Source organism: Grampus griseus (genome assembly GCF_964374135.1).
Source record: "Grampus griseus genome assembly, chromosome: 16".
Taxonomy (NCBI): domain Eukaryota; kingdom Metazoa; phylum Chordata; class Mammalia; order Artiodactyla; family Delphinidae; genus Grampus; species Grampus griseus.
In genome coordinates, this window is record NC_139010.1 from 84,595,259 (window position 1) to 84,611,402 (window position 16,144).

Genomic DNA, 16,144 nt, shown 5'->3' on the forward strand with positions numbered 1-16,144 from the left:
AGAAGATGTAACAATTGTAAATATTTATGCACCCAACATAGGAGCACCTCAATACATAAGGCAAATACTAACAGCCATAAAGGGGAAATTGACAGTAACACAATCATAGTGGGGGACTTTAACACCCAACTTTCACCAATGGACAGATCATCCAAAATGAAAATAAATAAGGAAACACAGCTTTAAATGATGCATTAAACAAGATGGACTTAATTGATATTTAGAGGACATACCATCCAAAAACAACAGAATACACTTTATTCTCAAGTGCTCATGGAACATTCTTCAGGATAGATCATATCCTGGGTCACAAATCAAGCCTTGGTAAATTTAAGAAAATTGAAATCGTATCAAGTATCTTTTCTGACCACAACGCTATGAGACTACATATCAATTACAAGAAAAAATCTGTAAAAACTACAAACACATGGAGGCTAAACAATACACTACTTAATAACCAAGAGATCACTGAAGAAATCAAAGAGGAAATCAAAAAATACCTAGAAACAAATGACAATGAAAACACGACTACCCAAAACCTATGGGATGCAGCAAAAGGAGTTCTAAGAGGGAAGTTTACAGCAATACAATCCTACCTTAAGAAACAAGAAACATCCCAAATAAACAACCTAACCTTACACCTAAAGCAATTAGAGAAAGAAGAACAAAAAAAACCCCTAAGTTAGCAGAAGGAAAGAAATCATAAAGATCAGAAATAAGTGAAAAAGAAATGAAGCAAACAATAGCAAAGATCAATAAAACTAAAAGCTGGTTCTTTAAGAAGATAAACAAAATTGATAAACCATTAGCCAGACTCATCAAGAAAAAAGGGAGAAGACACAGAGCAATAGAATTAGAAATGAAAAAGGAGAAGTAACAACCAACACTGCAGAAATACAAAGGATCACGAGAGATTACTACAAGCAACTCTATGCCAATAAAATGGACAACCTGGAAGAAATGGACAAATTCTTAGAAATGCACAACCTTCCCAGACTGAAACAGGAAGAAATAGAAAATATGAACAGATCAATCACAAGCACTGAAATTGAAACTGTGATTAAAAATCTTCCAACAAACAAAAGCCCAGGACCAGATGGCTTCACAGGCGAATTCTATCAAACATTTAGAGAAGAGCTAACACCTATTCTTCTCAAACTCTTCCAAAATATAGCAGAGGGAGGAACACTCCCAAACTCATTCTACGAGGCCACCATCACCCTGTACCAAAACCACACAAAGATGTCACAAAGAAAGAAAACTACAGGCCAATATCACTGAAGAACATAGATGCAAAAATCCTCAACAAAATACTAGCAAACAGAATCCAACAGCACATTAAAAGGATCGTACACCATGATCAAGTGGGGTTTATCCCAGGAATACAAGGATTCTTCAATATACACAAATCAATCAATGTGATACACCATATTAACAAACTGAAGTAGAAAAACCATATGATCATCTCAATAGATGCAAAAAATCTTTCAACAAAATTCAATGCCCATTTATGATTAAAACCCTCCAGAAAGTAGGCATAGAGGGAACTTAGCTCAACATAATAAAGGCCATATATGACAAATCCACAGCCAACATCATCCTCAATGGTGAAAAACTGAAACCATTTCCACTAAGGTCAGGAAAAGACAAGGTTGCCCACTCTCACCACTATTATTCAACACAGTTTTGGAAGTTTTAGCCACAGCAATCGGAGAAGAAAAAGAAATAAAAGGAATCCAAATTGGAAAAGAAGAAGTTAAGCTGTCACTGTTTGCAGATGGCATGATACTATACACAGAGAATCCTAAAGAAGCTACCAGAAAACTTCTAGAGCTAATCAAAGAATTTGGTAAAGTAGCAGGATACAAAATTAATGCACAGAAGTCTCTAGCATTCCTATACACTAATGATGAAAAATCTGAAAGTGAAAATAAGAAAACAATCCCATTTACCGCTGCAACAAAAAGAATAAAATACCTAGGAATAAACCTACCTAAGGAGACAAAAGACCTGTATGCAGAAAATTATAAGACACTGATGAAAGAAATTAAAGATGATACAAATAGATGGAGAGATATACCATGTTCTTGGATGGGAAGAATCAACATTGTGAAATGACTATACTACACAAAGCAATCTACAGATTAATTGCAATCCCTATCAAACTACCACTGGCATTTTTCACAGAACTAGAACAAACAATTTCATAATTTGTATGGAAACACAAAAGACCCCAAATAGCCAAAGCAATATTGAGAAAGAAAAACAAAGCTGGATGAATCAGGCTCCCAGACTTCAGACTATACTACAAAGCTACAGTAATCAAGACAGTATGACACTGGCACAAAAACAGAAATATAGATCAATGGAACAGGATAGAAAGCCCAGAGATAAACCCATGCACATATGGTCACCTTATCTTTGATAAAGGAGGCAAGAATATACAATGGAGAAAAGACAGCCTCTTCAAGAAGTGGTGCTGGGAAAACTGGACAGCTACATGTAAAAAAATGAAATTAGAATATTCCCTAACACCATACACAAAAATAATCTCAAAATGGATTAAAGACCTAAATATAAGGTCAGACACTATCAAACTCTTAGAGGAAAACGTAGGCAGAACACTCTATGACATAATTCCAGCAAGATCCTTTTTGACCCACCTCCTAGAGAAATGGAAATAAAAACAAAAATAAACAAATGGGACCTAATGAAACGTAAAAGCTTTCGCACAGCAAAGGAAACCATAAACAAGAAGAAAAGACAACCCTCAGAATGGGAGAAAATATTTGCAAATGAAGCAACTGACAAAGGATTAATCTCCAAAATTTACAAGCAGCTCATGCAGCTCAATATCAAAAAAAACAAAGATCCCAGTCCAAAAATGGGCAGAAGACCTAAACAGACCTTTCTCCAAAGAAGATATACAGATGGCCGACAAACACATGAAAGAATGGTCAACATCACTAATCATTAGAGAAATGCAAATCAAAACTACAATGAGCGATCACCTCACACCAGTCAGAATGGCCATGATCTAAAAATCTACAAACAATAAATGCTTGAGAGGGTGTGGAGAAAAGGGAATCCTCTTGCACTGTTGGTTGGAATGTAAATTGATACAGCCACTATGGAGAACAGTATGGAGGTTCCTTAAAAAACTAAAAATAGAACTACCATATGACCCAGCAATCCCACTACTAGGCATATACCCTGAGAAAACCATCATTCAAAACGAGTCATGTACCATAATGTTCATTGCAGCTCTATTTACAATAGCCATGGAAACAACCTAAGTGTCCATCAGCAGACGAATGGATAATGAAGATGTGGCACATATATATATACAATGGAATATTACTCAGCCATAAAAAGAAATGATATTGAGTTTTTTGTAGTGAGGTGGATGGACCTAGAGTCTGTCATACAGAGCGAAGTAAGTCATAAAGAGAAAAACAAATACCGTATGCTAACACATATATATGGAATCTAAAAAAAAAAAAAAAAAAAGGTCATGAAGAACCTAGGGGCAAGATGGGAATAAAAACTCAGACCTACTAGAGAATGGACTTGAGGACAAGGGAAGGGGGAAGTGTAAGCTAGGACGAAGTGAGAGAGAAGCATGGACATACATGCACTACCAAATGTAAAATGGATAGCTAGTGGGAAGCAGCCGCATAGCACAGGGAGATCAGCTCGGTGCTTTGTGACCACCTAGAGGGGTGGGATAGGGAGGGTGGGAGGACGGGAGACGCAACAGGGAAGAGATATGGGAGCATATGTGTATGTATAACTGATTCACTTTGTATACAGCAGAAACTACCACACCATTGTAAAGCAATTATAGTCCAATAAAGATGTTTAAAAAAAAAGAGTAAATTCTAACACTTAAAATAAAAGCTAGCTCAAGCCAAAATTGTATGGACGGTGAGAGGCAGCATCCCCTGGGGCACAGTTGGGTACCCAAGCCTTGCTGGCTGTGGGGGGCTGGGAACAGCTGCAGTGCTGGGGTCTCTTCACTCTGAGGGGCTTCATGTTCCGTGCACCTTGTCCCCCTCTTGGAGACACCATGGTGGCCACACCCTCCTGGAGCTCTGCCCCCAAACACACCCTGCACTGCCCCTCCCCCAGTCCTCTAACTGCCACTGAGCTTACCCAGCTGCACCCCTAACGACGGGTGTGCATGTGCACACGTGTGTCTGTCCCATGTGGGTGATCTGTGGGGCCAGGGTTTTCAGATTCTGCCCGTGTGCACAGTGCAGCACATTATTCTGTCCAACGCACTAGACCACATGCAGTGCAACTGGATTCTAGACACAGCGAGTACTTTTACGAACAACGAACTTTCATTAGTTTATCTGGGGCTGAGGGGACTCGGGCCTCTGGACCTGGCACATCTGCTACCTGTCCACAGGCTACCTCTCCGACGCACAGACACACCTCCTTCCGCCTCCTGAATCTTTCCATGGAGCCATCCTGGGGTCGGAATGGTCACCCTGGCAAAGAAATTATAGCCACTGACGAGGTGCCTGTTACAGTTCAAAGGAAAGTGTTTTTTTTAATTGTCCAGTCTATGAGGGGAGGTGGTGAGAGAGAGAGAAGGAAGGAAGGAAGGAAGGGAGGGAGGGAGGGAGGGAGGGAGGGAGGGAGGGAGGGGAGGGCGAGAGAGGGAGGGAGGGAGGGAGGGAGGGGAGGGCGAGAGAGGGAAGGGAGACATTGATACAGAAGACTGCACTGTTTTTCCAGCAGGTGCACACTGGGGAGGTACATTTCTCAGCAAGTTTGAGGCCCCCCAGTTGACTAAAGTATCAATACAGTTGTGGCCCCTTATCCACAAGGGGTATGTTCCTAGACCCCTTGCAGACGCCTGAAACATTGGCTAGTATTGAATCCTAAAGATATAGATATATGTTATGCTTTTTTCCTATCTAGACATACCTATGACAAACTTTAATTTATAAATTAGGCACAGTAAGAGATTAACAACAATAATAAAATAGAACAATGATGACAATATACTGTAATAAAATTTATGTGAACGTGGTCTCTCTTTCTCAAAATGTCTTATACAAATTCAATGCCTTTTCCATCTTAACTTGAGCTCATCGCGCACTGTGGCCAGAAGTATTGCAGTGTGAGGTGTAATAGCAAAACTAGCATGAATTCCCTTTTTCCTTCTTCACAATTTCATGGATGGAAGATTCATTCTGACCAGAGATCTTAGCAACTTTATCATACAATTTTTTTTTCTTCCCTTATTAAGTCAAGAACTTTCACCTTTTCACTTACAGGAAGCACTTTCTGGCTTCTCTTTGGTAGATCTGAATTGCTATCCGAATTGCCAGCATCACTACTCTTATGCTTTGGGGCAGTTATTAAGAAAAATCAGGGTCACTTGAACACAAGCACTGTGACACTGTGACTGTGGGTCGGACAATCAAGATGGCTACCAAGTGACGACCAGATGGGACAGGCTGGACAGAAGGATGATTCACGTCCCGGGCAGGATGGAGCTGACGGTATGAGATTTCACATTACTCAGAACGGCATGTGATTTAAAACACATGAGTTGTTTATTTCAGGAATCTTCCACTTAATATTTTTGGACCTCGTTTGACCACAGATTAGCTGAAACTGCAGAAAGCAAACGCTCAGGTAAGGGGGGGGACAACTGCATACACATGTGTCGTCATCCCACCACCCAGATGGGCAGGAGCTCAGAGTACAGAGCGGAATGCATACAGAGACAACTGGGGCAAACTGCACACCTTCATGTCCTCATGTGGGGCATCAACAGTGCGCACCTTGTAGGGTCGTTGTGAGAATGCAATGAAGTAATCCAGGCCACTCCCTCAGGGCAGCCCCTCACTCAGCGGGTGCCTCCCTCCCTCCCTCCCTCTTTCCCTCTCTTCTTCCCTTTCTTCCTTCCTTCCCTCTCTCCTTCTTCCTTCTGTCCTTCCCTCCTAATACTATACTTTGAGAGACTTTGAAGAAATAGAAGGTTTTTGATTTGACCATTGCCTGAACGCAGAACTTGAGATGGGAAGAGAAATAAATGCCGACTCAGGCTGAGATGGGCGACTGCAGCCCTGGTGATTCCATCTTCTGTAAAGACAGTGCTGACATCTGAGCATCACCTGGTTCTGGAGAAAAAACCAAATGTGGCTGGTGGGGTTGAAGACGCTCCCCAGGTGGGGACGTCTTGCTGCAAAACCTGGGGCAAATGATGGGAGCGCTCTGGACCTTTTTTTTTTTTTTTGGTAAAACAGATAGTTTGGACAGGAAGCTCTTTACATGTCTCCAGGCACTGCAGTTCTGTGATGCAAATGCGACCCTGTTCTTTAGTCCTGTTGAAATATTTAAACATCTTGATTCTGCCATCAATTTATTAGCTCTGTCTCCCAATTTTGCAGTTCCTATAAATGTGATAAGCGAGCCTCCTGTCTCTTGGTCCAATCCATGCTTTCCTGCTGGTGATGAGCACGGACAGGGCGGCCACCGCGCCCAGAGGTCTGGGGGGCCCTGGTCTGCCTCCTGCACAGTCTGTGTCTGCTCCTGCCATGGCCACCGTCTGGGGTCCCCGCTGGTGGCCGGCCCATGGTGACCTCCGAGGCTGTGCAGCCCCGGGTAAGGAGGGCCACTGAGTGACTTGGGTTTTGTGCCAACCCACACTTACTCCCTCCCCGCCCCTAGGCTGCTCCCTCCCTGCTAGGGATGCCTTCCTGCTTAACCCACCAGCTGTCCATAAACAGTGACCGCTGGAGGCCACAAGCCGCCAGCCCCCAGGGCGGGTGAGCAGAGCGGTGTCCTTGCAAGGATGGTCCTATGAGACAACGAAGAATGTACCTGGTCTTTATCCCCGTTCCTGGCGCAGAGCTTCAAAAAGGTGTGAAAACTGCTGAGTGAAAGGAGCCCTTTTGGCCACACCTGAGTTGATGCCAGCAAGGCAATGCAGAGTGGGCCTGAGATGCTTTCAAAGGAGGGGTGGCCCACCCTGTGACTAGAGGGTTGGAACTTTCAGTCTCACACCCCCCACCTGAGGAAGGGCAGGGGGCTGGTGACTGAGTTCATTCACACAGCCAGTGATTGAAGCGCTCGTGCCTGCTTCACGACACCGGATGTAAACTCTGCAGAATGCGGCTGGGGATCTTCCAGGCGGGATCGCATATCCGAGTAAAGGGAGGGGCTGGCAGGCGCACACTGCGACTCCACGGGGACGGCAGCTCCTGTGCTCGGGCCCCTCCTGGACCTCAACCCCTGCTTCTGTTCCCTTTGGCTGTTCCTGAGCTGTACCCTTTATAACAAAACCGTCACCCTAAGCATAGCGCCCTCCTGAGTTCTGTGAGTCATTCTAGAGAATCATCAAACCTGCAGAGCGGACATGGGAACCCCTGAATTTACAGCCAAGTGAGCCAGAGGTGGGCACGGCCAGGGGACTCCACTTTCCACTGACATCTAAAGTGGGGCGGGGTCTTGTTGGGACTGAGCCCTTGACCTGGGGGTCTGCACTCACTCCAGGGGTTCGGGCCAGAGCAGTGCTGTCAGGAGGAGCGGCAGCTCAGTTTGTATCAACCCTGTGCAGCGGTGTGGCCCTCGTCAGCCAGGGCAGCCGGCACGGCTCCCGGGCGCCACCGTTCCCTCATCGGTGACCCCAGTGACCCCGGCTTGGCTGTAGGGCTCAGCTAATCTCCCTGCCCTGGAAGAGCTCCCGAGGGGCACACTTGTAGGATGGACACAGGCCCCCCACGGCCCCAGGCTCACCTATGTGAGAGAGGGGCAGAGAGCAATAACTAATCAACCTACTAAGTGTGCAGTTAGGTGGGGTATTCAGAGATGTTACCCGACTAGGAAGTTTAACACAAAAAAACCCAGATGCGGGTGGGATAGGGGCCATCATGGGGGCAGGCGGGACCCTGGGGGTCAGGGCTGCCTCCAGAAAAGGGTGCCTGGGAGCACATCCCAGAGAGTGAAGGAGGTCCGTGCACGTGTGGAGAAGGGGACCAGGGCTCTGCTGTGCAAAGGCCCTACAGAGCATCCAGAATGTTCCAGAGACAGCCAAAAGGAGGCCACGTGGCTGGAGCACCTGAGTGCTCACAGGGGCAGTGCTCACAGGTCCCTGGGGTCTCCTGGGCCACAGTGGTGGTGGGGGACACGGCCTGTTACCCAAGTGAAGTGGGGAGACCCGGAAGGTTAGGCGTGGTGTGTCCTACGGTCCCCGCTGCCCCAACCCCTGACTGGGCCCTCTTCCCCTTTGACTGCTCGGCCAGCGATGCCCCAGGTGTGAGGTCCAGGGCCGGCTCAGGCAGCTGACGTGGGGTCCCTACCGTGGCCTGCGTCTGGAGCACGTGGTTATTCATCCTCAAGACTCCGGGGGGCTGAGGTTTGCCAGCCCACATCTTCCCAAACGTTTCCTGGACATGAAACGATTCCTGAATGCCTGTTTCCTCGGTGTGCTTTTCCAGCTCCTTCATTATTCTAGGCGGCGCACAAGATGCTGCTGCTGCCTGCGGGGAAGTACGGAGTTGACAGGTGCAGCGCGTGCACAGAGACCCCGCGTCCCCTGCAGAGGCTCTCGGGGCTGTTAGTACCGTGCATTCCCCTTGCTGCTTTACAGACGCTCTGACCTGCTGACATCACAAGCTTCACGCAGGTTTGCACATGAGGCTGCGCCCTTTGGTCCATGCTTGTCACCCAGTTTGTGCATTTGACCTTGGACGTGTCCCCAAGGCTGTATTTTAGGGGCTCTGTTACCAGACTCTGAGCGATGAAAAGTCCAGCTGAGAGGTATTCATGTCATATTCCCTCAGGCATATTCCCGCAGGCAGAAGAGCCAGGAAGACAGCCCGAGACTCTGACGAAATCTTAACTGACTCTGAAAATGAGCTGAAGTTTTCAAAGCAAATGGTGGATGCCAAAAAGTAGCAGCATATGTCAGACAAATTCAGGGAAAGAAAGGCTATTGGACCAAAGAGAGGTCTGAAAAGACACCTCAGAGATCCAAGAAATTAGAAATAAAAAAGGAAAAAAAACACTTCAGAAATGAAGAATAAACCAGAAGTTGCACGAACTTGAGTAGAATAAATGCCACACAGGTAATGCCTTAAGACTAACAGAAGTTGAGGAGAGGAAAATCAAAAAACAGCAAGAAAATACATAAGAAGGATGCAAAACAAAGTGACACAGCAGAAGGGCAGAGAAGAACCAAACAGCATACTTGGAGCTGCCGACGTGGAAACTCAAAGCAAAGAAATAGAACGAATATTAAAATGTAATTCAAAAAAATACCTTTACATAGAAAAGATGCACACCTGCACTTCGAAAAGGTGCACATCACACCTGGGACAATTACCCAAGAATCACCAAGATAGAGACACACTGTGTCATTTAAAGGCTAAAACTAAAAACTAAGATGGATTGAAACACATCACCTGTGTGTCAATCTAGGGATTCATAATAAATTTGTCATCACTGGAGGATGCTCTTGCTAGAGAGCTGACACAGTATTTTGAAAATCAGTATGAAAGGGAAGGAACCGAGCATCTACCCTGCTTCTTCTGTTTGAACAATACCTCAGTGGAACCAAGTGGTTTATGAGGGTATGTTTTTCTTTATAAAAGTAGTTAAGGTAATAAATGCAAATGAAATAATATAATTAAAATATCAGCACAAAAAAGTCCTTCTAGAAATAGAGGATCTGGACAAGTCACCTGCTCACATCACAAAAGACAGACTACCAGACATCACATGCCTCTCGACAGAAGGAACTTAACACTACCATGAAGAATCCTTCCCCAGACAGTAATCAAACTTGAACTGATACAGCCTCCTGGTCTGACTACAGAGTTACAGAACTTACTAGGGCCGGGAGAACCAGTCAAAGCACACCACGGAGATTCAGTGCTACCAGTGGGTCAAGGTCCAGACTATGGGAAACTCCACAGTTGAGAAGAAATTCTGGTTTCTTTAAACACAAATGAAAAAAAAACCAAAAAACAAAAAACGCTGAGGCAGAAGGAAGGAAACTTACAGATTAAAATAGATTTAGGAGAGAGCCACAGAGGGCTATGTACAAACTTAATTTAGATCTTGATTTGAAAAATAAAATTGTAAAATAAAATAAAAGTCAAGGAAATCTGAACAATGTCTGGGATGCTCTTTGATAATAGAAAGGAATTATTATTTGTTGTTTATTTTTTAGGTGTGACTATGGTTGCATTAAAAAAATCCTTATTGTTTAGTTATGTGCTCTGATATATTTACAAATGAAATTTATATGACAGCTGGGGTTTGTTTCAAAACCATCTGAGTTGAGGGGGCAGGAGAACTAAAGATGAACATTGGCCTCGAGATAGTTGCTGAAGCTGGGGAATGTGTACCTGGGGGTTAAATATCCTGTTCCATTTTTTATATTGAAACTTTTCATAATAAAAGTTAAAAGGGACTTCTCTGGTGGTCTGCTGCAGAGGGCCCGGGCTTGATCCCTGGTCGGGGAACTAAGAACCCACGAGCCATGCAGTGTGGCCAAAAAAAAAAAAAGTTAAAAATGGGCAAATCAACTCTGATCTCTTCATTGGGCACATTGAGCCATTTCCACTGTGTTGGGCCTTTTCCAGCACCATGTCTGACAGTGGAATAAACTCATAGCCGCTCTCTGTCTCCCCTCCCATCATATGAAGATCTCTTTGCCTTACTAGACATCATCTCAGCTGGGCCTTTTGAATTTGCCTGAGCTGCCTCTTCCCTCAGCGCTCATTTCTCCGTGGCCTCTCCCTGCGCTGACAGCAAATCTCTCATCGTCCTCCATCCTCTTCAGGACCAGCCTCCATCCCCATCACTGGGGCAGCAAACATCGAGCTGAGCACGCTTTCCGGCAGAAGGCGTCGCAAGATTGAACAGAGCTAAACCATTAATTACCACAAATAGAGGCCAAATACGTGGAGATATGACGGAAGACTCTCAGCTGACTGCACAGTTATACCCCCAAGGGGCTGTACAGAATGGGCCGAGATTCTTGATAACCAGTCTTGGGAAGAGGATGGGGGGTCGACGTGAGATGTACTCCCCGCCTGGCGATGTCTCTCTGTGTCCCTGCGATGAGGTGCAACAAACCTCCGGCAGACCATAATCACAAAATAAATAGGGATTAACTCGATCACACAGAAGGATTGCTGAAGACACACCTGCCATCTGCAAGGAGGCACATCTCCTCCAGTGCCCACTTCCTAGAGTCCTCTGCTCCCTTGAGAAATCTGTCAAAAACCTACTTAATATTTAAGACTCAACTGACACGTCACCTCCCTGATTGCCTGATGTCCCCATGGCCTTGTCGAAGTCCCCGAACTGCTTTATCACGGATACAGCACTGGCTGGGATGCAATAGCTCCGGTGTTGATGGGAATCTCAGAGACCTGACCCCTGGGCCGTCCCTGCCCACGGCAGGAACTCAAATCAGACAGCAGCTACGGCTCCAAACATGCAGAGACCCAGGCTTGTCCACCCGGAGACCCTAAGGAGAAGCCAGGGGTTCATGTTTTATAATCCTTTTGTGGAGAGAAAATAAATGCCAGGTAATATTTATGCTTCAGTCTGAAAGGACAACTTAGAATACCATGACAAATGACTGCGCACACAGTCTTCTCATGGACAGGTATCAACGAGGCGTCCATCCCAGGTAGGATGTCCTAATGACACAGGGCACAGACTCCGTACGGTTTACAAAACCGCAGGTTTCTATAGAAACTAAAATCATGAACTATGTACAGAGACTCACTTACAAGGCAAGTGGATGTTAATAATTCATTTTCCATGCATGTCCAAGGCCACAAAGAGACGCACACTGCCCCATCTTATGAAGAAATCCAGACTCCGGCACCGGCACTGGACTGTAGATCATTCTCTTGTTATCTTGGGACACATCAAAGATGTAATTTTTTTTTTTTTCGGTACGCGGGCCTCTCACTGTTGTGGCCTCTCCCGTTGCGGAGCACAGGCTTCAGACGCGCAGGCTCAGCGGCCATGGCTCACGGGCCCAGCCGCTCCGCGGCATGTGGGATCTTCCCGGACCGGGGCACGAACCCGCGTCCCCCGCAACGGCAGGCGGACTCTCAGCCGCTGCGCCACCAGGGAAGCCCCCAAAGATGTAATTTTATAGCAATCTTAATTGGGATGCACACACTTCCTAGCATCACCTTATAGCATTTCAGAGGAGCCATGCTCTTACTTTCTCAATAGCTAATTTGTCTGGGATTCTGGAAATCATGTACGCGGAAATGAAAGAGCTGGTCTCACAGGTCATGTGAGGACAGGTGCAGCATGCTGGCGCCTCCTTGCTGCCCACACTCACTGACCATCCTTTGCCTTTGCACCTTGGGTGGCAGCAGCAGCAGCTGTCTATGAACAGAGGGTTTCCTTTCTTCTGTCACAGCTGACTCTCTCTAGGTGTGTGGGCTTGATCTGGGGACAGGCTCAGGGGTGGCGGCTACAAAACCTCCAGACACTAGATTGTTTGGTCTTGTCCTGTCTTTTGGATGGCGGTATCCGTTTTTTGTCCTAGACAGATGCCCCCTGCCCCAGGGGGCCCCCAGGTGGGATGCAGAATTGCAGGTGGATGGATCATAGCCTCACAGCTCTGTGAGGGCACCTCGGTGTCACAGATGGGCGTGGGGGCTGGGGACTACCTCCTCAGGCTGCCCCCAAATCCTTAAAGATGCAGCCTGGTCCAGGGGACACGCTTTCAGTGTGACTTGGTCACCTTGGTTTGTCAAGAGGGGAGTAATGGAGGGCGTATTTGGGGAAAGCAGACAAGGGCCACAAGGTCACTTCTTGCTAATTCCACGCTCTTGTGTCTCCAGCCGTGGCTGTACGTGACTCCATGGAAGCACCTACTGTAGAAGGTCAGCTTTACCCCTTACATCCAAGGCCATCAGCGGGGCTTCCCCGAAGTTTACGCGCTACCACAATAAACAATGTTCCAAACCAAGAGATTTCTTTTAGTCACTTACCGTAAAAGGCTCCTGTACCCAATGGCCTAGAAACATAAACACATTTCCAAAGCCGTGGGGCCGATGATATTGAAAAAGTCAAAAAAGTAACTGCACCCTGTCACACTACAGAAAACCACTAGTTTAGCAGGAATCCCCCGGCTCGGCAACCGGCAGAAACTGGCACCCCGTGAAGGGGCTGGAAGCCATACGTACCACTGACAGTTTCTTTACTAACGGGTTTTGTAAAGAGTGATCATTTCACTCTGGCTTTTAAACCAAATGACATACTTTTGCTGAATCCTTCAAATAATTCAACTCAATGATTTGAAATAAATTCTAAATTCTTTAAGTAGACAGCACGTTTGAAAAGCAGGTCTGAACCAAAAACAACCTACACGTCAGAAACCAGCCGAACCCCTGGGCACTGCACACAGCGGGGAGACGCAAACCATCAATTTTCCGGTCCCAGGGGAGACACACTATCGTGCGTCACAAACACATTCCATTAAACAGTAAGTAACACGCTATCTGGAACCGCGCTTACCAGGCAGTTGAAAATACTTGGGGAATTTGAAAGCTTGTCATTGTGACATATTTCCCTTCCCAGGGAACTTTAGGAAAAGTTATCATCTGGACCTGAATCATATGCACAGCTGATTTAATCCCATCTGTGTAAGAATGTTCAAAATGCACATGAACCGGGCCAGGGTGTGGAAAAGACGCAGGGAGCACAGAGCTGCGTCCAGAATGCGCCCTGTAGTTCAAAGGCCAGGATACGGCCGCTGAAGAGTCATAATTTGCAGAAGCATTTAAGTGCTTTCTGATGTGAAAAATTACACTATGGATACGAAAGGGAAGGTCAAAAGGGACTGATTTTGGCGGGTTCTCTGGAGCCTGGCCTCTTACTAGTTAGGCAGCGTCTACTAAATACACGTGCCCAGAAGCAGCTGGAAGCTTGAGGAGTCCTTGGGCTCCTTGGTCAGTAAGACAACAACCTTCCCCAAAAGGACAAAAGTGCCAAGACGATGCTGGTGTCTGTGCACCCGAGTGAAGAGCTCTGAGCAAGGGGCACGCAGGCCCAGGCTGGGAGGCAGCTTTGGAAGAAGCCACGAGGGCGAGGCTTCCCCTAGAGTGGGCGCAGTGTGCAAAGCGGCTCAGAAGTGAGTGACCAGGACTCACGGAACATTCCAGACCCTGAGTGCAGATCCCCAACTTCCGCTGAAACCTTTTCCCCCGGATCTCAGTGGCAGAACAGAGTGACCCAGGGACCGAGGCCTGAACCATGGCGGGAGCTGGGTGCCTGGGTACCTGAGGGCCGAGGGGGCTTGGAATCATATGATGGCCAAAAGCTTCATGCAAACACCCGTGTTGGTTTCAGAGTCAGTGCTGAGTCATGGAAGAAGTCTTTCAGGTGATGAAAACCGAGACTAATCCTTTGACATTATTTCAATGCCAAGTGTTCAGAGTTTGGGGCCAGTCGCACGGGAAAACGAATAAAACTGGGTGATACAGGCAGACATCCCCACTCCTTTGGAGCTAGCTGAGACCTCCCTCCTGCACGAGTTCAAAACGCATCCAGTAATGGCCAGAGTGCTGCTTCTCTTGTGTCTCAGGAAGCCCATCTTTTTTTAAAATTATATACATTTATCCAAAGATCACAGAGACTGGCTTAGCTGACAACCAGGGTGTGAACATAACAATAAAGAGATGACGCTTGATTTCCTTTCCTGGAGCCCTTGGTCCCCAATGAAGACACTTAGTGTCCATCCTCTGCGGCCCACGCAAGTGTCCTTTGACCCCAAAAGTGACTGTCTAAGCAGAGGATATGGGGGAGCAGAAAAACAGAGGCCTGGGCGATTGGGTGGGAGGTACCTTGCTCCAGCACGGCAGGGAGCCCCCGGTCCCGCCAAACTGCTGCCCCTGGTCTCCTTCACCCGCGGAAGGAGACCCCACCCTCCACCCAGACTGCCTTCCTGTCTTGGGAAGGACACTGCTTACCCTTCCCTGCATTGTTTCCAGAAAGTTCTGTGGTGTCTGCTTGGTACCAGTTAAAATGACAATATACCTGGGCCCTGGTCAGCGAAACAGTTTTGTGAGGGGTGCACAGTGGAAAAAGGCCAAAGGTGTTGAAATAAAAGGAATAATGTACCCACTTAGGACTAATTCTGTAGGCTTGTGTCTCCACAGGCACCCTGACCCCTGGCTGCCAGCCCTGCCTCCACTTCCTCTCTCCCTTCCTCTCCCACCATCTTTCACCAGGAAGCCACAGGGCAAGGGTGGAAGAGGTGAGAACGGGCACAGGTTCTGAGTCCAGACTGCATTTTGCTCCATCACCGCGAACATTTGTTACTGCAAAAGGACTTCTTCTAAGGCACATTTTTTTAAAGAGAAAATACGCACCGTGCAAACATCCTGACAGCTGCTCGGGGATTCCTGCCGCAGGCCGGGGGTGTCCCATGATGGGGGCTGATAAATGGGCACCCGGTACAGGACTGAATGCACTGCTAGGCTGGGATGAGGGCCATTCCCGCCGGGACATGGGAACCACGTTGGCTCAGGAAGTGGCCTCGTGGGTCCTGTTTTAGATTCGCTTTCATCCTTCCCTGCCTCGTGCCTCCCACCTCCCCCTTCTGGGAACTTGGACACACAGACCCCGAATTTTACCCCTTTACGTAGAACTCAGTAGGAAAGGGACCACAGACCGGGCCTTCCAGGAGGGGAAAGCGGGAACCACCATTCCCCGCCCCCGGCTTGAAAGGAAGGGGCGGAGTTCCCTCCCTCCTGTGCTGTGGCCACAGGTAAACCGTAACAAGCAAACTTGGACGGAGAACGTATTCTCCTGGGGCCACAGGAAGTCACACGGGCAACATCTCACCAGGGCATCACCCACTTTGCAGATGAGAAGCCTGATGTGGGAGTGAAGTTACTTTGCCCAAAGTCACTAAGCAAGGCAGACACGGAGCTGGACCTCCAGCCCGGGGCTGCCAGACGCACAACGCACCGCCCACCCAGCGCCACCTTCACCTCCGTGCTCTGTCCACTCCTCAGGGCCCCCAAAGCAAGGCTAGGGGTGAACGTGGCCCCGGGGAGGCCAGGGGAGGGGAGAGGACATCCAGTGTAGACCCGGGGCACCCAGAGCACGTTCTGCTAAGACAGACCTG

The 16,144-nt window shown here is 47.3% G+C and overlaps 1 protein-coding gene across 1 annotated transcript in view; it reads right to left on the reverse strand.

Annotated features, from left to right (window-relative positions):
• TCERG1L (transcription elongation regulator 1 like) overlaps positions 1-16,144 on the reverse strand; it is a gene marked incomplete at both ends in the record, with an annotated part of 193,583 nt that overhangs the window by 25,202 nt on the left and 152,237 nt on the right. The window lies entirely within an intron of this gene.